Here is a 25,714-nt window from a genome sequence, read left to right on the forward strand (position 1 = left end):
GATCTTAAAGTGAAGGCTATATTGGAACTTGTAAGACCCCTAAAAAGGCATACCCTCGATATAGACGCCGAGGCTACCTAACTCGGGGACTAAAAGGCTACGACCAAACACAATGACTCCGGTCACAAGGCTCCAACAAAACTTATGCAACTGGGGGATGCCAGACCATCACCATAAAATCACAGGCCTTCAATTACTTCAAAATACCTCGAAAAGAGCCGGTTAATAAGGTTACCCTCGGCATAAGCAAAAGAGGTTCGATCATATCAGCTCTAAACAATAAAAAGGCTTTGAAACAATTCAGCCATCAAGCGAAACCTCCTGAGGTTCTCATCTATCGTCACATAACAGCTCACAATCGAGGTTCTTATCGAACCATCAAAGAGTCGGACGAATGTAAAAACTTCAACGAGGGAAAAATAGAGCCTATACAAAGGGTCGTACCAAGCCAATGCGTAAGAGTCACTATCGCCAGCTTAAATTAAGGGTCGTACCGACCTAATGCATAAGAGCCACTATCGCTAGCTTAAATTAAGGGTCATACGGGACCCAATGCGTAAGAGCCATTGTCTCCAGCTTGAAATAAAGGTCGTACCGACCCAATGCATAAGTGCTATTGTCGTCAGCTTAAAAGTGCCTCAAGGCTGATTAGAGGTCACATCGACCCAATGCATAAGAGCCTAAGGGCTGACCTAAATAATCTCAGGGCCGATTTCTAGACGTAAAGGTCGATAAACTCGAGTCAATAACCTGACTTGGGGACTAAGCCACAAATAGTCAATTTTCGGTCACAAACTGCCCAGCAGTGGCAAGAACCCAAGGGTTTAATCTGAGGTCTAGATATTTGGACCAATCGTCAAAGCAAAGGAAAAACAAGAGATGATGAAAAACGAAAGGCTTTTTATATATATTGTTCACAAGGGTACATTTACAAAGCCTATACATTTACAAGGGAGAGAACAAATAAAACCCTAACCTACCACCAGGTCTATGCCTTCGACAGCTCCCTCAGAGGTTGTGCCCCCAACGGCTTCGACCACGGCCCCAGGGTCTTTAACGGCTCTTTCCCTTTTGGGGATTTTGCCTTTATCCTCATCATCTTCCAAGCCACTACTCGACTCACTTTCAAAAGCAAGCAGGGCCGCAGCCTTCTCTTCTAGGGTCTTTACCCTCTCGATCTTGGCAGAAAGATCAATGCCCCCTACATATATATCCTTGAGAGTCCGCATCCGAGATTCTAACCGAGCATGTTCCATGGCTCGAGTCAATTACAGCTCAGCTTCTTCGGGCACTCTCCTGTCCTGAGCATTTATAGCAACATCATCCACCTTATGCGAGGATATGAGTGCCTCGACTTCAGATTTGATTTCGAATAGCGCAACAACTAACTTAGTATAATGATCTTTATACTTATTACTCTCCGCCCTCGCATCAAGAAGCTGATGCCCGACTAAGACCACCTTCCCCCGAAGGGTATCTCTCTCGGAAGCTATCTTACTCACGTACCGTTTGAGTTCAAATATTTCGAAGTCTCTGGCTCGGAGCTCCTCCCTCACTAGGAAATCCTTTTTCTCAAGCTGCGTAGATAAGCCCAAAGGTGTTAAAACGCTGAAATCAGGTAAACGCTTAGACAAAAGCAAACAGAAACTACATAACTTGCTCAGCGAAATGCATTTTCTCATGGGACGCCGCCTCCAAATAGTCCCGAAGACCATGGAGTTCCTCCTCCTTCTTGGTGAAAAGAGCTCTAAGCTCATCGTCTTTTGAGGTGAGCTTTCTGCGCTCACCCTCGTTGTGAGTCAACTTAGCTTGAAATCAGGCAAAGGTCTAATTATAAAGCACCTTGGCCTAGAACCATAAAAGAGACAAAGTTATAAAGGCGAAGATCAGGACGACGAGCAAAATTTACAAATATTACCTGCTCATAGAGCCTATCGATCTCACTGAAAATAAGTGATGCGCCGAGAGGTTTTCCTTGGGTGCAACAAGAAGCTTCTCAAATGCATCTTTATCTCTGACGGGTGCCCCCATATCGGAAGATTCCTTATTTTGGCATCCCGCATCTCCCTTGGAAGGAAAGGCAGTATCGGAGGGGAGTCGCTCACTTCAATAGCCCCGATTGGATCAATCGGGACCATCTCTTGTTTTAGGAAAGCTTCAGAACTAGGCTCCCCCGGGCCGCCTACCAAATGCACCTCAGCTCGAGGCATAATTTGGCCGTCAACTGCCTTAAGGACATTACCTGATACACCCTCGAAGGCCTCTTCAGCCCAAGGTAGGACAACAACAACATCAAGTTCCAACTTGGAAGACACTGTCTCAGCAGTATGAGTGGCAATCAGGTTTTTCCCTCCCTCGGACGCTACCAAGGAATCATTTTTCTCCTTACCTTCAGCTCGGGGACTCCTTGCTACTCCTGGAGTTAAGGCTGCTGAATCAGCCTTAGTTTCTTCCACTTTGGCTTTCTTGGATTTCGTAGGCTCAGTCGTTGATTCCCTTCGTCTTTTCTCCTCTTTGTCAGGTTTCGGGGTATCTGCTTCCCCAAGCGGTGCTTCTCTCATAAAGGAGGCCTCTCCCAGATCTACACAAACACAAAATACAAACACAAGGAATGATGGCACATTTGGCGATAGTTCTTCTAAGAGATTCAACTACAGTAGAAGTGAGGGCTCACCATGGTCCTTGGCCTCCTATCGAGCCCTAGATAAGTCTTTCCACACACTCTCGACATATGGGCAGGTCGAATCCAACTGGTGAATCCAGCTCGAGAGATCCCTAACTGCGCCGGGGTACACCGCATCAGCTGCATTACCAGAGGAAGTCAGTTCATGGGGAAATTGATCCTAAAGGGAAAGAAAAAACTTAATCAACGTATCCACTTACGTTTCATGTTCCACTTTTTGGGGAACGACATCTTCTCCACTGGTATTAGGTCCGAGGTCCTAACTCGGACGAAACGGCTCATCCACCCTCTGTCACTAACCTCGTTAGTACAAGCAAAAAATGTTTTCGAGGCCCGACATCGGAGCTTAATCAGGCCCCTTCGAAGAAGTCAGGGACTGTACATTCTAATCAGGTAGTCGAGGGTGAAAGGCATCCCCTTAATCATGTTCGCATAATATCTGGTCAATAAATAATTTGCTAGAACGATGGATGAATTTGGCTGAGAGTCACTTGATATCATTCATAAAAGTCGAGGATCACATGGTTTATTAAAGGCGAGGATGGCTCCATCGGGCCGAAAGTAAATGGTTAGGTATACACACTAAGGAAGCCGGCCTTGTATGTCGTTATGTCCTCTCCGGGATAAGGAATATCCACCAACACCATTTCTCCCAGTGGCAGTCAGTCTTCACCTTCTCAGCGTCTACTACTAAACTAATATAGCAGGACACGGGTTTACACTGTCTCGGTTTCGAAGAAAGCTTCTCGACCTTGAAATCGGAGGTCATTTCACAAGATACTAGGATGAATTCCTCAATATTTGGGGGTAATATTGCCTTACCCTTAGACGAGCGTGAAGAAAGGGGAGGCACATCCTCCTGAGGGACAGAGATGGAAGCCTTCGCCATTCTTGTTTAAAGGTTTTAGAGGAGAGAGGAGATCATAATCAGAGAAAGAGCACAAGAGAGAAGTAAGAAGAAATCTTTTTTACAGTGAAAAATAGGGGGCAGAGGAAGAAGTATTATAGAAGCCAAACATGTACGTTAGGGAAGGCCAAACGGTAGCCAACCGCTACAGTTAATTCAAAGGCTTTTCGAAGGTTGTATGGATGCTACTTTTAATCATCCTTTTGTGTAACATCAATCGCTTGATATGACGCAACTGATTTCATGATGGGTGTATCGAAGAGGCAAGAATTCAAGGCCATTTCTTATCATTTTTACTCTAAAAAATACGGGGACTATCTGTACACGACTAAAATCGGAGAGTCCGATTTATGATCGTTACGATATTACGTAGCTCAGAAGACTCGGGGTCCAGCTCTAGTCCAATCCTGAGGGTTCTATATGCCTGACCTCGGGGTAACACATATCGACGGCTATCATGGACAAGTAGGAAATTCCCAGGCGCGTGATCAAGGCTGACGATGCAGGCAAGAATTGTATAAGTCTGTACCAGACCTTTAAGTAGCTATACCAGCTACTTTATCTTGTAATATTTATACATGTACCATTTTGGAATTTTTTCTCTTATATAAGAGGGACCCTTGCTATTTCTTGCACACATGATATTCAATACAAGAACAAGAACATTCTCTGCTCTCTAACTTAAACACTCTCTATTGTCTTTCCTTTGATTTATTACTTACATTTATTGTGTTTCATTGATTGATCTTCATTTATTTTTTATCATTGATCATAAAGATCCCTTATTAAAGCTCTTAGAACTATTAGTCCTTCATTGGCTACCCATAGCTTAAACACTTAGCTCTACCTCGAAGCCCAGTATAGGCTACTCGGTTTTGCACAAAGTTCGACCTTCAAGCTCTCATTTTATTTTCTAGTCTCATACTTAGCATTTACTACCTAACAACTAGCACAAAAATAAATCATGTATTTTTAGAACCACAAAATCAAATCTAATTATAATTACCATTTGAGGTAAATATTTGTCTCCAACTGTCCTCTACTACCTTGGTGAAATTAGGATGGTCTTCTATACAGTTCATGAATCTGAATGCTTTCCTGCATCTATTTTTTGGCCTACCCAATTCAATGTAGACTGGAGAGTGGTATGAGAATATAGGATCCATAACTTGCACTGATAGATGTGGCATTGTAGTTATCTAGTTTGAGTTAACTATCCCTATATCAATCCTACTATATATGTGATTATTGCTTCATGTGTATGATCTTCCAATTGTTGCAGTTCTGTCATCCCAACTTCTAGCATAAGCTTTTTGAAGTCTCTTGTTTCTGTATCCTGCACCTCTGTACCATGTATTATGTCTTCTATATTCAATATGGCATTGAAGTCCCCCATTATTAACCGGGGTCCTTGCTGCCATGACTCCATTTGCTCCAGTTTTTTCCATAAGAGCTACCTGTCCTTTATACTATGTAAGTCATGAATTGCAATGAAGTGATATTCAACATTTACACTATCCCTTTCACTTGAACATGTATGAATTGAGGATGCACATCAAGTTCAGTTATCACTACAAGGCTAAGGTTCCATAGAAGCCATATTCTCCCTCTTTGTGTACGAGATGCCTTAGTGATCCAGTCCCATCCTGGTGCAATTTTATTTACTATACTTGCAGCTTTATTCTCTTGAGCTCTATTCTCTATTGTTGCTATAGTACTAATATTATTTTCTCTAATAAACTCCTTTGTCTCCTTTTGTTTATACAACTTATTCACCCCTCGAACATTCCAAGTAACTATCTTCATCTTGGTAGAAAAGGAAATTGAGTCATGTTCTTCACCCCTATGCTACTTCCTCCCCCATCTTCATACTGTGCATATTGTGGTTCCATTCTCTGTTGATTTTCTTCTTCACTAAGTGAATTAAAACTATTTACGCTAAGCAACTGCTGTGTATTCTCTAGTTGGCCTGCTTTAATTGTCTTCCCAGCTGATCTGCCACGCACTTCTGTCCAGCCTTCCTCACATTCTTTAGCTTTCCCCTTATTGCTTGTTTCTTCCTTGTCATTTTTAGTTTCCATTTGTATTACAGTTTTGCTTTTCCCTGCTTTCACCCATACCTGCTTTGTAGGCTTCTTCATAGCTTGTGTTTGTTGTTCTTAGTTCCTTGTAGTTTGGATATGTCTCACATTGTCTTTTTGTTGGCAGTAATGCCCTACTTACAAGCATGTATGACAGTACAATGGTCTCCAGTCGTATGTTATCTCCTCTTCAAATATCTTTCCATTAGGATCTTTAATAGTTACCTTTGTTGGCAATGGTTCAGTGACCTCCATCTCAATGAGCATCCTTGCATATGAGACCCTTTCGACCTTTGTTGTACAATCATCAGCATATAGAGGGTTCGCTAGTCCACTACCAATTCTGATTAATGAGTTCATACTCCAACAATTGAGTGGTAAATTTGGAAGTTTGATCCATAAGGGTATTATTTTTAATACATCTTCATCAAAATATAAATTTGGAGTCCAAGCTTTGGTTATTATAGGCTTGTTGTTGATTGTGTTTGTCCCTGAGAACAAGACCTCATTCTGGTCTTCCTTGCATGTGAATTTGACAATGAAGTAGCCTTCATTGTGCAAGTAAACTTTAGGTTTGGCTGTGAAGTTCTATTGTGATGCAATGAATCGTTCGACATCCCCAATTGTAAGTGTTTCCCCAATTAGGGTCTGGTCTTCCTTGCATGTGAATTTGACAATGAAGTAGCCTTCATTGTGAAAGTAATCTTTAGGTTTGGCTGTGAAGTTCTATTGTGATGCAATGAATCGTTCGACAGCCCCAATTGTAAGTGTTGCCCCAATTACATACATTATTACAACATTATGCCATTTCTCTGTCTCCCTATCCACCTCTTCCTTTTCCTATTGCACAATTTTGACACCATTGCGAATTTGAGGAGCAATGAAAGTGATATTCATACCTTTAGTAGCCATTAAGTTCCCTTCAAACAGGTTCACACAATTCTTATTCTCCTTTCTATTGTTTTCCTTCTCCGTCTGTTGTTCCGCCAGAATAGGTTCCTTTTCGTTAGTTTTTGCTTCAATCACTTCACTTCCTTGAGTTATAGGATTTGCACTACCCTACTGTGTTCCAGTGTTTGGAGACATTGAATTCTCCAGCCGAACAATAGTTTGCATGTTTTCCGCTTTTGACCTAGGTATGGTCCTTGCCTTCTGCTGCAGCACTACCAGCGTCACGTTTGCTTTCTTCTCCCGTAGTACCGGCCGATTGGTTGGCATGTTGATTTCACTAATCGTCTTCTCCGGTCCCGGTGTTTTACTTAGAATTTCCGTAATTGATCGTACTTTTCCAGATACCAGCCCTAGATTTGCATCCTCAGTAATCCGTTCCGTCAATTCCGTTATTTTTATCATACTAAAAATTTTGATATGACAAGAGAGGTTGCTCTGATGGTAAGCAACCTCCACTTCCAACCAAGAGGTTGTGAGTTCGAGTCTCCCCAAGAGTAAGGTGGGAAGTTCTTGGAGGGAAGGATGTCGAGGGTCTATTTGGAAACAGCCTCTCTACCCCAGGGTAGAGATAAAATCTGCGTACACACTACCCTCCACAGACCCCACTAAGTGAGATTATACTGAGTTGTTGTTGTTGTAACTAGATTGAACTTACCGAATTCACATTGCAGGAAAGTTATAAAACTACTTTCGTCACATTAAGATAACTAATTATGTGTACATTGTTCAAAATATACAAATGCTTATTGGTTTATGGTACGTTACTCGCCACGTTGGCGCTTCACCAATGTAAAAGATATCCCATCGTTCAAGAATATCGACTTCCTATATATTTAAACAAAGGGCAATTAAGAATATTTAAATAAAAAAAAAGATAAGGAAAAACAACTACAATATAGAAAGGGGTAGAATTTTTGTTTTTCTGTAGAAGTTAACGACTTCTATACGGTAATCGAAAATTTTTCTTGTATTAAAATTTTTTTAGTCACCTCTTGTTAAAAAATTGAGTAGAACGACAATGGCAAAGCCCTAATATAACAACAGACATGTCATAATCCAGTATCATAAATTTCTGAGCGATTGGCACATAGTTCAATTATGTTAACATGACAAAAAATACTTTTGACTTTTAGTATTGTAGTGTCGAATAACGTTTAGTTTATTCAGTGTGACAAAAAATAGTGTTGTAAATATATAATTATGATAGGTAAACTTTAGCGACCATACATGAAATTAATCGCTAAATCCACTTTATTAGAGAATAAACGTATTTGCTTAAAGCAATTTGCATTAGCTAGCTAGATTATGGCATGATTATGCTTATTATATTTTATTGTAAAAAGTCGTGGAATTTATTAATTTATCTAACGCCGGCATAGCTACAATATCAAATGATTTTAGCAAGGAGAGAACAAGCACAAGGTATATATATATACATATACATATAATTCAAATTAAAAGGTTATTTTTAATCGCAATATGGCTGCGCTTCTAGCAAGAAAGTAAAATGAGAAAAAATTGAAAGATTCAGTCTTTAGAAGCATAAGTCATTTCAGCAAAGACTTTGTGATGATCATTAATTAGTGAAGTTTATCTTTGAGGAATCCATTGCTAAATTCAGTTAAAAAGGAACTCCAAAAGAAAGAAATCATGAGCAAGTCAATGCAAGTGTTGAAAAACAATTGAAGCTTTGAATATTAGAATCAAAGAAAGATAATAATATTCAAGTATTAGATAGCTTTTGAACCCTACCTCAAGATAATATATTTTAATTGCTTCGGAGGCCTTAATACTGCTATCTTCTTTTAGTTTATTGAAGGGTCATTTGTCAGTTTGGCTCCACCTTATTGTTGTTTATTCATTTAAAAAAATTCTAACAGTGCTTCTTGTCATTTCAATTTTACTTTTTTTTTTAATTGTGGGTTAGAAATGGTTCTTTTTTTTTTCCTTCCTTATTTTGCCTTATCATAATTACTTTACTTTCTTTAATGCACTAATATAACTAATCATTAAGGTACATGCAAATAACAAGGTTTATCATAAGTTAATAGAGTTTGCGCCGAAGAAATAACAACCACTAGTTAATAAAGGTTTGGGTTTGTATGGTTGGCTTGCAAGTGGAAAATATAATGATGCACTTAACTAACATATCAATAGTAAAATATACAATTGAAAATGCAAATGTTTTCATGAGTTAATTAAGTAGATATAAATGTTGTTACTCGCAGCCGCACCACCGACCACTAACATCTTCATTCAAGAATCCAAAACATAAACTTAGAACACTAGAGATCTAAATTCTAATTTCTGTACCAATAATCCTATAAGTAGTGGCGGAGCCACTCATTAGCAAGGAGAGTTAATTGACACTCTATCGTCGAAAAATTATACTGTATAAATATATAGGTTAAATCTTTATTATATATATATATATATATGTTGACTTCTCTTAATTTCTTCTCATGCTTGTTTATATTTTGACTCCCCTTAATAAAAATTCTGGCTCTGCCACTGCATATAAATGTTCTATAATATGCAAACTTACAATAATAATAAGTTTGGTGTGATGAAATCATGAAATATCGGGTGTGTTTGGTATGAAGGAAATATGATGACCCCAAAGGTCATCTTGTGTTTTAAAATCCAATTCGGGATTCCGAGGCCTTCAAAACCTCATCTGATTTTCTCGATTTGCCTGTGCAGTCCGGGTGCATTTCTGGAAAGCCTTTATGTGGAAATTTGAGGATAATATAATTTTTGCCTTAAAAAGTTAATTTTAGTTGACTTCGGTCAACATTTTGAGTAAACGGATCCGGACTCGTGTTCTGACGGTCCCCAAGGATCCGTAGTAAGATATAGGACCTTGGCATATGTCCGAAATCGAATTCTGAGGTCCCTAGCCCAAGAAATAAATTTTGATGAAAATTGTTAAACTTGAATTATAAAGGTTTTAAGAAGTTGATTAATAAGTGATTTTATTGATACCGAGTCCGTATTGTGGTTCCGGAGCCCAGTATAAGTCCGTTGTGATATTTATACCCTATCTGTGAAATTTGGTGAGGAACGAGACTGATTTGACGTGATTTGAACCTTTGGTTGAGAAAATAGAACTTTTGAACTTTCTTAAAAATTTCATGCAATTTGATGCTAAATTCATAGTTTTAGGTATTATTTTGGCGATTTGATCGCGCGAGCAAGTTCGTATGATGTTTTAAGACTTGTGTGCATGTTTGGTTTGGAGCTGCGAGGGCTCGGGTGAGTTTCGGATAGGCTATAGGATGTTTTAGACTTAGAAAATCTGGTATTTTTGCTGCAGCAGTTATTCTGATATGCCCTTCTTCGCGTTTGCGTAGGTAGTCTCGCGAACGCGAAAGGTAAAGAGGGGCAGTGGGAAATTTCTTCTTTGCAAACGCGAAGGGCAGGTCGTGAATGCGGAGCAGCGGGGGCTTTACCCTTCGAGAACGCGACCCGTCTATCGCGAACTCGATGCATGGAACCTGGGGGGAAGGGAAGTCAACTCATTGGGAACGCGACACTTGGATCGCGAACTAGGAGGCTGGGGGGATATGACTTTGCAAATGCGATGTGTTACTCGCGAACGCGATAGGCTTCTCGTGAACGCGAAGAAGACTTGTCCAGTGTTTTAAAAACAGAATCAAAAAGGGGATCAGGCCATTTTTTCATATTTTCAAAAACTAGAAGGAATAGAGGCGATTTTCAAGAGACAACTTCTTCCCCAAAGTGTTGATAAATGATTCTAAACTACTTTATTTCAATTACCCATTGCATTTCATCAATTTTTAACCTAAAATCTAGGGGTTTCACGGTGGAAATAGGGGGTTTGGGTAGAATTTGGGATTTTAGTATAATTGGAATTTAGACCTCGATTTGGAGTCGGATACCGAAACTAATTACATATTTGGGCTCGGGGATGAATGGACAAATGGGTTTTGGGACGAACCTCGAGTTTTGACCAAGTGGGTCCGGGGTCAATTTTTGATTTTTTGGGAAAAATGTCAGAAAACTTGCAGATGTGCATTGGGATTGATTTTTTAGCGATAATTGATATTATTAAGTTAATTATGACTAGATACGAGTGGTTCGGAGGTGGAAACTAAAGGAAAAGCGGTGATTGAGGCTTGAATTCGGCCGTGGAATAGAGGTAAGTGTTGTGGCTAACCTTAGCTTGAGGGATTAGGTGTCGTTGCCTTATTTGTTGTGTGTTTGGTTGCTGAGTACGAGGTATAGGTGAGGTGACGAGTACCTATACGTTGTCGTCAAGTCATAGCATATTAGTGAGTTTATTACTTATGAGTGTTGTATTCTTTAATTGTACTGTTCATGCTTAAACTAGTTATTCTTCATGTTAAACAAATATTATCATGTTTTCATGGAATTAGATATTGGTTTAGTATTGACTAAAGTTGAGATTTATTTTGTGAAGTTAAATATTGAAAAGAAGTTGGTTATTGATGATTCCCTTGCCGGGTTGTTATTGTTCTATTGTCTGGGTGAGGAAGAGTGTAAAAGCACGAAGGGTGATACCGTGCAATGTATTGTGAGTGAGTGATAATGCACGAAGGGTGATGCCGTGCAGTATTCTGTCAGTGATAATGTACGAAGGGTGATGTTGTGCCATGCTATGAGAGATTTAATGCCCGAATGGTGATGTCGTGCTATGTTATGAGAAAGCTAATGCACGAAGGGTGATGCCGTGTCGTTTCTGTTGCTTCTTATGGTGAGAGTGATAGTAAAAGCACGAACGGTGATGTCGTGCACTTGTTTGCTGTGTTATTACTTTCATAGGCATAAGGCATCTTATTTACTGCGTTTCTTTACTATACTATTTCAGTAATTGATCTTCCCCTCAGCATGTTTCTCCCCATCCCCGTTAATATCTGCTAAATTTTCATTTGTTGTTATTTTCTCGTATATGATTTAACTGCTGAGGTTCATATTATTGTCGTGTCCTAGCCTCGTCACTACTTCGCCGAGGTTAGGCTCGACACTTACCAGTACGTGGGGTCGGTTGTACTAATACTGTACTATGTACTTTCTGTGCAGATTCCGGTATTGGACCGCATTGATCAGAGTTGGGTTGTTGCCTTCAGTCCACAGGAGACCTAAGGTAGATCTGCCAGTATTCGCAGACCCTGGAGTCCCCTTCTAGTTATCCTAGTTCCCCTATTTTCTTGTATTTCGAGTACAGATGTATTTTCTTTAAACCAATATTTGTAGTGACTCCTAGATGTTCGTGGATTATGACACCCGATTTTTGGGTAGTCGTGTACTAGTTTTTAGATTATTACAAATTTCCACACTTTTTTAATTCATTTTGGTTTAACTGTTGTTATGTACTTATTAGGATACCGGTTAGCATATTAGATATTTATCTGTTGGCTTGCCTAGCATTTTTAAAATTTAGGCGCCATTACGATCCCGATGGTGAGAAATTTTGAGGTCGTAACAAGTTGGTGTCAGAGTACTAGGTTTCCTAGGACTCACAATTCATGAACAAGCTAGATAGAGTCTGAGGGATCGGTACGGAGACATCTGTACTTATCCCCAGAGGCTATAGAGTTTTTGTAAACAAAGTCACTTCTATTTTTCTATGTCGTGCGATTTGATATCTCAATGCTAATTGAACACTCTATTCTTGTTCTTTCGTAGATGGCGAGAACACGTACCGATTTATCAACTGATCAGCAACCCGATCCTCCAGTGGCAGCTCCGCCGAGGGGTAGAGGATGAGGCCGAGACTGTGCCAGAGGTCAAGGCAGGGGTAGGGCTCAGCCTAGAGCTCGAGTAGCAGCACCAACAACGGAGCCTCAGGTGGAGTGCGATGATGAGGTTCTAGCTCAAACAGTTCCAACAGGACCAGCTCAGGCCCCGAAGGGTTCATCGCTACCCCGATACTTCAGGATGCTTTGGTCCGTCTAGTGTGCCTTCTAGAGAGTGTATCTCAAACCGACATGTTCCCTGTAGCACCAGCCGTTTCTCAGGATGGGGGAAGAGCACAGGCTCCCGCTACCCACACTCCGAAGCAGATGACTCCTCATTTCAGACTCTGACAGCTCTCCTAGTTGGAGTAGTTCAGCCAACTATTACTGCACAGGCCGCTGGTGGATCAGTCATGTTTTCTGAGGCTTTATTGAGGTTGGACAAGTTCACCATGAGGTGTTGAGGAACATGGGGATAATGTAGACCAATGGGTTCGACTTTGCGATATTCCAGATGATAGGGTCCACCAAGAGATGGTGGAACAATTTTGTGTTGACTAGACCAACTGGGTCGCCTGCCTTGACTTGGGACCATTTCTCTCAGCTATTTCCCGAGAAGTTTCTTCCAATCACTCAGCGAGAGGACTATCACAGGCGGTTCGAGCATCTTCAGTAGGGTTCTATGACTGTCACTCAGTACGAGACTAGGTTTGTTGATTTGGCCCGTCATGCTCTCCTTATACTTCCTACCGAGAGAGAGAGAGAGAGAGAGATGAGGATGAGGAGGTTTATGGAGGGACTCGCTTAGCCTATCGAATTGTAGATGGATAAGGAGACAGGGAGCGAGATTTCTTTCCAGGATACGGCAAGTTGAGATGGTTATAGCTCAGGGCAGTGGTCAGGGGTCTGACAAGAGGCCTTGTCATTCTGGTAGGTTTAGCGGTGTCTCATCTAGTGGCAATGATTCTTTTGGTAGAGGCCATCCTCCCAGACCGTTTCATTTAGCACTTCAGGGTTCTCACGATGCTTCAGGTGGCCGTGGCTCTCGTATGTAGTATTCTGATCAACAAGCCTATAGTGCACCACCAGCTCTTATCAGTGGACCTCCGCTCCAGATTTTCAAGGTGGTTACCCAGGCCCTTAGGGTCAGCTTCAGGGTTAGTAGTCCCAGCAGCTGAGGTCTTGTTATTCTTGTAGCGATCCGAGGCATATTTCTAGGTATTCCCCTTGAGCATCAAGCATTTCTCAGCATCAGGATTATCGGGTGTTCCATCGCCCGCTCAGTTAGGTAGAGGTAGGGGCCAGACATTTAGAGGTGGGGGTTGAGGTATTAGAGGTGGATGTCAGATCACTAGAGGTGGAGGCCATCCTAGGGATGCAGTTTAGAGTTGTGGGCCCCAACCCCGATGTTATGCATTCCCAACCAAGCTTGAGGCTGAAGCATCTGATATCGTTATCATAGGTACGGTTTCAGTTTGCAGTAGGGATGCTTTAGTATTATTTGACCCGGGATCTACTTATTCGTATGTATCATTTTACTTTGCTTCATATTTGATTATGCCTCGTGACTCTTTGAGTGCTCCCATGTATGTGTCCATACCGATGGGTAATTCTATTATTGTAAATCATGTATATCTCTCATGTATGGCTATTATTGGGGGTCTTGAGACCATTGTAGATCTGCTACTTCTCGATATGGTTGACTTTGATGTTATTTTGGGGATGGATTGGCTGTCACCTTGTCATGCTATATTGGACTATCATGCCAAGACCGTGACCTTAGCCTTGCCTTGGTTGTCTCGATTGTAGTGGAGAGGGACTCCTGGTCATTCTACTAGTAGGGTTACTTCTTATACAAAGGCTTGGCTTATGGTTGAGAAGCGGTGTTCAGCTTATTTGGCTTATGTTCGTGATTCCAGTACGGAGGTTCCTTCCATGGATTTCATCCAGTTGTTCGTGAGTTTTCATAGGTATTTCATGAAGACCTGCCGGGGATGCCGCCCGATAGGGATATTGATTTTTTCATTGATTTAGCTCCGGGCACTCAGCCTATTTCTATTCTTCCATACTGTTTGGCCTTGCGAGAGTTGAAATAATTCAAGGAGAAATTGAAATATTTGCTTTATAAGGGCTTCATTAGGCCCAGTGTCTTGCCTTGGGGTGTGTCAATGTTGCTTGTAAAGAAAAAGAATGGATCGATAAGGATGTGCATAGATTATCCGCAGTTGAACACAGTCACCATTAAGAACAAGTATCCATTGGCAAAGATTGATGACTTATTTGATCAGCTTTAGGGTGCCAAGGTGTTTTCAAAGATTGATTTGAGATCTAGCTACCATCAGTTGAGGATTAGGGCATCCGATGTCCCTAAGACAGCTTTTCGCACTCGGTATGGGCATTATGAGTTTCTAGAGTTGACAAATGCCCTAGCAACATTTATGGATTTGATGAACTGGGTATTCAAGCCCTATCTAGATTCCTTCGTGATTGTTTTTATTGATAATATCTTGATGTACTCTCACAGCCGAAAGGAGTTTGAGCAACATCTTCGAATCATTCTTCAGACTCTGAAAGACAACCAATTATATGCTAAGTTTTCGAAATATGAGTTTTGGTTGAGTTCAGTTGTATTCTTGGGTCACGTTGTATCACCAGAGGGTATTCAGGTGGATCTTAAGAAGATTGAGGTAGTCAAGGATTGGCCTAAACCCACATAAGCTATAGAGATTCGGAGTTTCTTAGGTTTGGCGGGTTATTACGGTCGGTATGTGGATGGGTTTTCATCTATAGCAGCCCTGATGACCAGGTTGACCCAGAAAGGTGCTCCGTTCAGGTAGTCAGACGAGTGCGAGGCGAGCTTTCAGAAGCTCAAGACAACTTTAACTACGACGCCGGTGTTGGTGTTACCCACAAGTTCATAGCCATATATGGTATATTATGATGCATCTCGTATTGGAATTGGTGCGGTATTGATGTAGAGCGGCAAAATTATTGCATATGTTTCGCGACAATTGAAGATTCACGAGAAGAATTATCCAGTTCATGACTTGGAGCTAGCAGCCATTGTTCACGCACTGAAGATTTGGAGTCACTATTTATATGGCGTGTCGTGTGAGGTATTCACGAATCATATGAGTTTGCAGTACTTGTTTAAGGAAAAGGATCTCAATTTCAGGCGGAGAAGGTGGTTGGAGCTATTGAAAAACTATGATATCACCATCTTGTATCACCCCGGGAAGGCCAATGTGGTGGCCGACACTTTGAGTAAGAAGTCAGCTAGTATGGGCAGTCTTGCGTATATTCTAGTCTATGAGAGACCGTTTGCTTTAGATGTTCAGGCTTTGTCCAATCAGTTTGTGAGGTTGGATTTTTCCAAGCCCAGTCGTGTTCTAGTCTGTACAGTAGCTCGATCTTCTTTGTTTGAGCGCATAAGGGAGCGGCAGTATAATGATCCTCATTTGCTTGTCCTTAGGGACATAATGCAGGACGGAGGTGCCAAGCAGGTTACAGTTAGAGATGATGGAGTTTTGAGGATTTAGGGTCGTGTTTGTGTGCCTAATGTGGATGGACTTTGTGAGTTGATTCTAGAGGAGGCTCGCAGTTCTAGTATTCTATTTATCTTGGCGCCGCTAAGATGTATCAGGACTTGTGGCAGCATTATTGGTGGAGGAGGATAAATAAGGATATTGTTGCATATGTAGCTCGGTATTTGAATTGTCAGCAGGTAAAGTACGAGCATCAAAGATCTGGTGGTTTGCTTTAGAAGATAGAGATTCTTGAGTGGAAGTGGGAGCATATCACCATGAACTTCGTTGTTGGACTCCCACTGATTTAGAGGAAGTTCGATGCGGTATGGGTTATTGGGATAGGCTGACCATGTCAGCGCATTTCATTCCTGTGGCAATTTCCTATTCTACGGAGTGGTTAGCACAGATTTATATCCGTGAGATCGTTCGTCTCCATAGTGTGCCCGTGTCTATCATTTTGATCAAGGTACGCAATTTACCTCGCATTTTTGGAGGGCAGTACAACATGAGTTAGGTACACAGGATGAGTTGAGCACAACATTTCATCCTCAGATGGATGGACAGTCCGAGTGTACTATTCAAATTTTGGAGGATATGCTTCGCGCCTGTGTTATTGACTTTGGAGGGTCTTGGGATCAATTCTTGCTATTGCCGGAGTTTTCCTATAACAACAGTTATCAATTGAGCATCCAGATGGCTCCCTATGAGGTATTGTATGGTAGACAGTGTCGATCACCGGTTGGATGGTTTGAGCCGGGAGAGGCTCGGTTATTGGGTATCGATTTAGTACAGGATGCCTTGGATAAGGTTAAGATCATTCAGGATAGACTTCGTACAACTCAGTCCAGGAAAAAGAGTTATGTTGACCGTAAGGTTCGTGAGGTGGCATTCATGGTCAAAGAGAGAGTGTTGCTTCGGGTGTTGTGCGGTTTGGGAAGAAGGGCAAGTTAAGCCCTAGGTTCATCAGGCCTTTTGAGATTCTTGATCGAGTGGTAGAGGTGGCTTACAGACTTACGTTGCCACTAGGATTATCAGTGGTACACCCAGTGTTTCATGTGTCCATGCTTCGGAAGTATCACAACGATCCATCCCACGTGTTAGATTTTAGCACTGTCCAGCTGGACAAGGATTTGACCTATGAGGAGGAGCCGATGGCTATTCTAGACCGGCAGGTTCATCAGTTGAGGTCGAAGAGTTATCCTTTGGTTCGTGTTCAGTGGAGAGGTCGGCCTGTTGAGGCAGCCACCTGGGAGTCTGAGCCCGATATGGAGAGCAGATATCCCCATCTTTTCCCTAGCTCAGGTACTTTTCTATGTCCGTTCGAGGACGAACGGTTGTTTTAGAGGTGGAGAATGTGATGACCCGAAAGGTCATCTTGTGTTTTAGAATCCAATTCGGGGTTCTGAGGCCTTCAAAACCTCATCTTATTTCTCCTCGAGTTACGTGCATAGTCCGAGCGTACTTTCAGAAAGCCTTTATGTGGAAATTTGAGAAAAATATAATTTTTGCCTTAAAAAGTTAATTTTAGTTGACTTTGGTCAACATTTTGAGTAAACAAACACGGACTTGTTTCTGACGATCCCGGAGGGTCCATAGTAAAATATGGGACCTGGGCGTATGCCCGAAATCAAATTCCGAGGTCCCGAACACGAGAAATGAATATTTGATGAAAATTGTTAAACTGGAATTATAAAGGTTTTGTTAATTAATAAATGATTTTGTTGACACTTGATACCTGGTCCATATTGTGGTCCCGGAGCCCGATATAGGTCCGTTGTGATATTTATACCCTATTTGTTAAATTTGGTGAGGAACGGGCCTGATTTGACGTGATTAGGACCTTTTGAACTATCTTACAAATTTCATGCAATTTAATGCTACATTCGTAGTTCTAGGTGTTATTTTGGCGATTTGATCGCGCGAGCAAGTTCGTATGATATTTGAAGGCTTGTGTGCATGTTTGGTTTGTTGCCTCGAGGGATCGAGTAAGTTTCGGACAGGCTACGGGATATTTTAGACTTAGAAACTCTAGTATTTTTGCTGCAACAGTTGTTCTGATATGCCCGTCTTCGCCTTCGCGTAGGTAGTCTCGCGAACACGAAAGGTAAAGAGGGGCAAGGAGAAATTTCTTCTTCTCGAACGCGAAGGACAAGTTACGAACGCGGAGCAGCGGGGGCTTTACCCTTCGTGAACGCAACTTGTCTACCATGAATACGAAGCATGGGACCCGGGGGAGGGGAAGTTAACTCATCGCAAAACGCGACACTTGGACCGCGAACGCGGAGGCTAGGGGGATATGCCTTCACGAACGCGATGTGTTACTCGCGAACGCGAAGGCAAATAAGGCCAAAGCTTCACGAATATGAAGAAGACATGTCCAGTATTTTAGAAACAGAATAAAAAATAGGATTAGGCCATTCTTTCATATTTTCAAAAACTAGAAAGCATAGAGGCAATTTTCAAGAAAACTTCTTCCCCAAAGTATTGGTAAATAATTCTAAACTACTTTCTTTCAATTACCCATTGCATTTCATTAATTTTTAACCTAAAATCTAGGGTTTTCATTTTGGAAATTGGGGGTTTGGGTAGAATTAGGGAATTTTGTATAATTGGAATTTAGACCTCGATTTGGGGTCGGATTTCGAAACTAATTACATATTTGGGCTCGGGAATGAATGGGCAAATGGGTTTTGTATCGAACCTCGAGTTTTGACCAAGCGGGCCCGAGGTCGGTTTTTGACTTTTTGGGAAAAATATTGGGGAACTTGTAATTGTGGATTGAGATTGATTTCTTTAGCGATAATTGATATTATTAAGTTAATTATGACTAGATATGAGTGGTTCGGAGGTGGAAACTAAAGAAAAAGCGGTGATTGAGGCTTGAGTTTGGCCGTGGAATCAAGGTAAGTGTTGTGGCTAACCTTAGCTTGAGAGATTATGTGTCGTTGCATTATTTGCTGTGAGTTTGGTCGTTTAGTACGACGTATAGGTGAGGTGACGAGTACCTAGACATTGTCATCGAGTCATAGCATGCGAGTGAGTCTATTACTTGCGACTGTTATATTCTTTATTCATACTATTCATGCTTAAACTAGTTATTCTTTATGTTAAACAAATCTTATCATGTTTTTCCTGGAATTAGATATTGGTTGAGTATTGACTCAAGTTGAGATTTATATTGTGAAGTTAAATATTGAAACGAGGTTGGTTATTAATGATTCCTTTGTCGGGTTCTTATTGTTCTATTGTTTGGGTAAGGAAGAGTGTAAAAGCACGAAGGGTGATGCCGTGCAATGTATCGCGAGTGAGTGATAATGCACGAAGGGTAATGTCGTGCCGTATTATGTGAGAGCTAATGCACGAAGGCTAATGACATGCCGTTTCTGTTGCTTCTTAGGGTGAGAATGAGACTAAAAGCACGAACGGTGATGTCGTGCACTTGTTTGCTGTGTTATTACTTTCATAGGCATAAGGCATGTTATTTACTACATTTTTTTACTGTACTATTTCATTAATTGATATTTCCCTCAGCATGTTTCTCCCCCTTCCCGTTAACATCTGCTAAGTTTCCATTAGTTGTTATTTTCTTGTATATGATTTAACTGTTGTGGTTTATATTATTGTCTTGTCCTGGCCTCGTCACTACTTCGTCGAGGTTAGGCTTGGCACTTACCAGTATATGGGGTCGGTTGTACTGATACTGCACTCTACACTTTCTATGCAGATTCCGATATCGGACCGCATTGATCAGAGTTGGGTTGCTACCTTCAGTCCACAGGAGACCCAAGGTAGATATACAGGTGTTTACAGACCATGGAGTCCCCTTCCAGTTATCCTAGTTCCCCTGTTTTCTTGTATTTTGAGAACATGTGTATTTTCTTTAAACCAGTATTTGTAGTGACTCGTAGATGTTCATGGATCGTGACACCAGAATTTTGGGTAGTCGTATTTTAGTTTTTGGATTATTACAAATTTTCACACTTTTGTAATTCGTTTTGGTTTCATTTTTAATATGTACTGATTTGGATAGCGGTTAGCCTATTAGATGTTTATCTGTTGGCTTGCCTAGCATTTTTGAAAGTTAGGCGCCATCACGATCCCGACGGTGGGAAATTCGAGTCGTGAAAGGAAAATATTTTTCGGAAAATATTTTTCAATCTTCTCATATTTGGTTGGCCTAAATATTTTGGAAAATATTTTCCTCATATACTCATTTTCCTCCAATTGGAGGAAAATATTTTCCATATCAAGAGAAAGGAAAACATTTTCCAAAACTCCTTCTCAACCTTCCCCACCATATTCCCCATCCCTATCAATCCCCACCAACCCATCCCAACCTCAACCCCACCCCTACCTACCCACCATACCCCACCCTAAATAAAAATATTATTAATGTTACTTTCTTTTTATGTTATATATAATTTTTTTTATTTCAACAAATGAGTATTTTTTGAAATAAAAAAACATTATATAAAAAAGTATTTTTTTTCATTTTAACAAAAAATTACTTTCTTTTCATGTAGAAAAAGTATTTTTTTCTCATTTCAACAAAAAAGTATTTTCTTTTCATGATGTAAAAAAGTATTTTCTTTTTCATTTCAATAAAATGAGTATTTTCTTTTCATGATGTAGAAAAATTATTTTCTTTTATTTCAAAAAAATGAGTACTTTATTTTCATGTTGTAGAAAGAGTACTTTCTTTTTCAACTAAAAATAGAGTATTTTCTTTTTAGTTATGGAGCACAAATTTAAACATTACTTTTGCGTAAAAATATAAAGCAGCACATTAGTTTCTAGAGACTGGGGGGGTGGGGGGAAGGGGGGGGGGAAGGGGGGAAGACGAGAGTAGCATAAAAAATATTTTCCTAAAACAATATTTTCTACTCTCCAAACAAATACTAGAAAATATTTTATGAAAAATATTTTCCACTTATCAACCAAACAAGGAAAAATAAGTGATAAAACCACTCATTTTTCATGAAAACATTTTCCATGGAAAATATATTCCTTCGTACCAAACACACTCATAGTCTCCTCTTAATTTCCATCAAGATGGAAAAATTGACTTCCGCCATTTATGGGGAGAAGTTTCTTTCCTCGCAGTAATCCCTAACTTTTAGTCATTCTAACCCGTCAACCAATATCAAGATATTATTACAAAATTTTAATACCCAAAATAATAACATTATTCACTTACCCTATTTTACATATGTGCAGTTATCATAAGTCACATACTTTTACACCTAATTAACTAGGACGATTCGGCCAGTTGTCTCTTGAGTTACCGCTCTATTTCCCCCATTTCTGCTTCTTATTACTTTGTCTATCAGTTCTATATGTGATCGGGTTGGTTGGCTTGAGTTCGGAAAAAGATTTGGTAAGGTTTGAGACACTTAGTCTCTTTTGAGGAAGCTTAAGTTGGAAAAGTAAACCGAATATTGACTTATGGGTTAGAGGGATTGGATGTGAGTTCTGATGGGTCGGATAGCTTCGGTAGGTGATTTGGGACTTAGGAGCATGATCGGAATGTATTTTGGAAGTCCTGAATAGATTTAGGCTTGAATTGGAGAAGTTGGTATTTTGGCGATTTTCGGTTGATGGTGAGATTTTGATAATACAGGTCGGAATGGGATTCCAAGAGTTGTAGTAGTTCTGTTGTGTCATTTGGGATGTGTGTGTAAAATTTCAGGTCATTCGGACATGTTTTGGTTGGGTTCTTGATCAAAAACGGAATTTGAAAGATTTTGTAAACTTAGGCTTGAATCTGATGTATTTTGGTTGATTCAATGTTTTTTGAGGTGTCTTGAACATTGGTATAAGTTTGAATAAGGTTATGGGGTTTGTTTGTATTTTTGGTTGAGGTCCCGGGGGCCTCGGGGTGATTTCGGATGGTTGACAGAGAGTTTAGAATTTTTGGTGAAGCTGCAGATTTTCTGCTTTTGGTGTTTCCGCACCTGCGGATTGGGACCGCTGGTGCGATGCCGCAAATGCGAGGATGAAGGCCGCAAAAGTGGAAGAAGGTGAGGGAGGCGGAAACCGCAGAACAGATATTGAATCACAAATGCAAAAATGAGGACTTAAGTGAGGACCGCAGATGCAGTGGTCTTGATTGCAGAAGTGGGAATTGGGCCGCAGGTGTGAAATCCCTTGGCCAGAACATATAAATTGTTTCCTTCGCGATTTTTGAGCTATTCTACTATTTGTAAGTCGGCTTTGGAGCTTTTTGGAAGATTTGAAGATAGAATTTAAGGGAACTTCATTAAGGTAAAGATTTTGGATCTAAAACTCGTTCCTATTATATTATTTCACGGATTAGAGCTATAGTTAATGGAATTCTAGGGTTAAAATTGGGGAAACTAGGGCTTGGTATTGGAGACCTAGACTTGAGGATTTGAGGGACCATTTGTGGTCGGATTTTGGTACTTATAATATGTATGAACTCGTGGGGAGATAAGGAACATATTGATGTGATTTTTATCAAATTTCGAGACGTGGGCCCGGGGATCGGGTTTTGGAAATTTTGGGATTTAAGTTGTAAATTAATTATTTTCGCTTGGGCTTCGTTCTCTTAGCATATTTTGATGTCGTGATTATGATTTTGGATAGATTCGACATGAGTGGAGGCCGATTCAAGGGGCAAAGGCATCGCGAGTTAGAGATTTGACCAGATTAAGGTGAGTATTGATTGTAATTGATGTCCTGAGGGTATGAAACCCCGGATTGCACATCGTTGTGCTATATTAAGGTGATGCACACACTAGATGACGAGCGTTGGGTCGTGCACTATTAGGTATTGTGACTTCGTCTATCCCGAGTGATTGTTTTACCGCATATTTGACTGAAAACTATCTGCTATTATCATGTTTTAGGCTGAATGCCTTATTTGGGCCTCGTACCAACTATTTGAACCCTTAGTGGATTTTTATTGATATTTTCTCACTGTTTTGACTTTATACTTGAATTCAATCATGCTATATTCTACTGTTTTTCAATACTCATCCATGTTTACTCTTCTTTAACAGATAAATGAGGTTTCAAATGATATTTTGGGCTGAGCACTATGTTTTACTATTGCCCTAGTAGCTGTGAGATTCTAATTGAGTAAAGTCGAGGGCTTATGTTGTGAGGAAACACTGATTATGATTATGAGGCCGAGGGCCTAAGATTTGTATGCTACGAGGTGGCTTGTTGATATGAGGCTGAGAGCCTAGTGATGATGCCACGAGATGACTTGATATTGCGCTTGGGCCGTAAGGGGCCCCCCAAGAGTCTGCACACCCCCAGTGATCGCGGGTACCCATTGTGATGTGAGATATAGTCAGAGGGGCTGGTATTGTTCTGAGATATTGCCCGAGGGGCGGAATTGTTGACATTGTGCCCGAAGGGCGAACCTTTATGTGCTTATCTTATTTATTGCCTGTCATTTACCTGCTTAATTGTTAAAAAAGCCTTTTATAAAGTTTAAATTGAACTGAAGTGATTTTTACGTAACTTTACTGATTCACTATTTTACTAGCTTTTTACTGCTTCATTATAGCCTGTAATGTGCCTTACATGATTTCTTGCTTTCAGTTTTTATTTATGATTATTACCCACTGAGTTGGAGTACTCATTTTACTCTCTACACCCTGTGTGGAGATTCAGGCGTTGCTGATCCTGCTAGCGAGAGTTGAGAGCTCCTGGCAGACTTCGGAGTTCACAAGGTAGCTTCTTGGCGTCCGCAGTCCCATGTTCCTCCCCCCCTTATCTCATTTCTTTTTCCTTACTGGTGGCTTTGTAATAACTTTGTAGACTTTTCAGACTTGTGTTAGAATTAGTAGATGCTCATGACTAGTAACACCCTGGTATCGGGATAAGTTGGTTTTAGTTCCGCATTATCCTATTCACTACTTACTTTGGGATAATTTATTACGTTTTAGACTTAATTCTTATTGCTAATTGCTTAAAACTGAAATGGGAAAGTGTCGGTTGGCCTTGTCTTCACGAAAGGCGCCATCACGACTAGGTCCGGATTTAGGGTCGTGACAAGTTGGTATCAGAGCCTTGGTTACATAGTTCTCACGAGTCATGAGCAAGTTTAGTAGAGTCTCGTGAATTGGTACAGAGACGTCTGTATTTATCCTCGAGAGGCTGCAGAATCTTTAGGAAAAACTTCATATTCTTGAAATTCTTATTGTGTGAATTTGTTGATCCGATTACCAAACTTCTATTATTCTATTCTCTCACAGAAAGTGAGAACACACGGTATCGGTTAGGACGGAAAACCACCAGTACCACCAGTTGTGACCATTATAGGCCAAGGACGTGGTCGTGGTCGCGGTATGGGCAGGGGTGTGGCCCGCTCATCAGTTATGGCAGCACCTGCAGATCCACCAGCTGCCCTAGTTCAGGATCAGGTCCCAGTTGTGGATGCTCCAACAGTACTAGCTCAGGCACTAGCTGTGCTTATTGTGATTCATGGTGTTTAGATAGCCTTGGCTCAGATCCTATTAGTTTACACTAGCCTAGCTCAGGCAATTTAAGTCACTACAGCCGCAGCTACTTCTCAGGCCAGGGGAGGTAATCAGACTACCGTCGCTCGCATACCTGACTAGGTTGTGCAGGGACTTCATACACCGGGGGCACATCCAGCCCAGCCAGTTACAGCTACTCAGGAATATGTAGTTCTTGCCATGCTAGAGGACAAGCAACATAGGTTGAAGAGGTTTGGTAGACTTCAGCCTCTGACCTTCAGTGGTGTAGAGGGCGATGATGCCTAGGGTTTCTTGGATAAGTGTCAGAGGATGGTTCGTACAACGGGTATTCTAGAGACCAGTGGGGTCGCTTTCACTACTTATCAGTTTTCGGGAGCTGCCTTCACTTGGTGGGAGACGTTTGAGAGGCATAGGCCTGTTTGTGCAGCACCCCTTACCTGGCAGCTGTTCTCTGTTCTCTTTCTGGAGAAGTATGTGCTGCAGTCTTGAAGAGAGGAGCTGCATAGGCAATTTGAGTGGTTGCATCAGGAAACATGAATGTGAGGCAGTATGAGATGAGGTTCTTCGAGTTAGCTCGTCATGCTATTTGGTTGGTTCCGACAGATAGAGAGAGGATTAGGAGGTTTGTTGATGGCCTTACTTATCAGCTTCGTATTCTCATGACCAGGGAGAGGGTGATTGGTGCTACCTTTGAGGAGGTTGTAGACATTGCTCGGGAGATTGAGTCTGTTCGTCGCCAAGAGCGAGAGGAGAGGGAGGCCAAGAGGCCTTGATGATATGGTAGTTATAGTGGTGCTCCTTCGAAAGGTCAGTTTCAGCACGATAGAGGCCATCCATTCAGGCATGCTCAGCCAGCTCACCCAGGTTATCGTGGTGCATTATCTGGTCATGGTTCTCACAGTTCTCATTAGGGTCAGTTATCACTTAGTGCCCTTCCAACTCAGAGTTCGTCCCGTACTCCATTAGTTCAGGGCTCTTCTATGCCAGGTGCATCTGCTAGTTACTCCGGTGCTAAGGGTTCCCTTCAGTCTCCTTCTCCAGCACCTGGGAGTTGCTATGAGTGTGGAGAGATGGGCCATATGTAGAGGTAGTGTCCTCGTCGTCTTGAGGGTCCATCTCAGCAGAGGGGTTAGTCATCTGCTTCAGCGCCAGTCACTTCATCATCACCCACCTAGTCAGCTAGGGGTCACCCTAGAGGGGGAGGTCGCTCAAATGGCGGTCAGGCCCATTTCTATGCACTTCCAGCTAGACCTGATGTTATTGCTTCCGATACTGTTATTACAGGTATTGTTTCAGTCTTCCACAGAGATGCCTCTGTATTATTTGATCTCGATTCCACCTTTTTCTTATGTGTCATCATACTTTACTCAT

This window comes from Nicotiana tabacum, chromosome 7 (genome assembly GCF_000715075.1).
Source record: "Nicotiana tabacum cultivar K326 chromosome 7, ASM71507v2, whole genome shotgun sequence".
Taxonomy (NCBI): Eukaryota; Viridiplantae; Streptophyta; class Magnoliopsida; order Solanales; family Solanaceae; genus Nicotiana; species Nicotiana tabacum.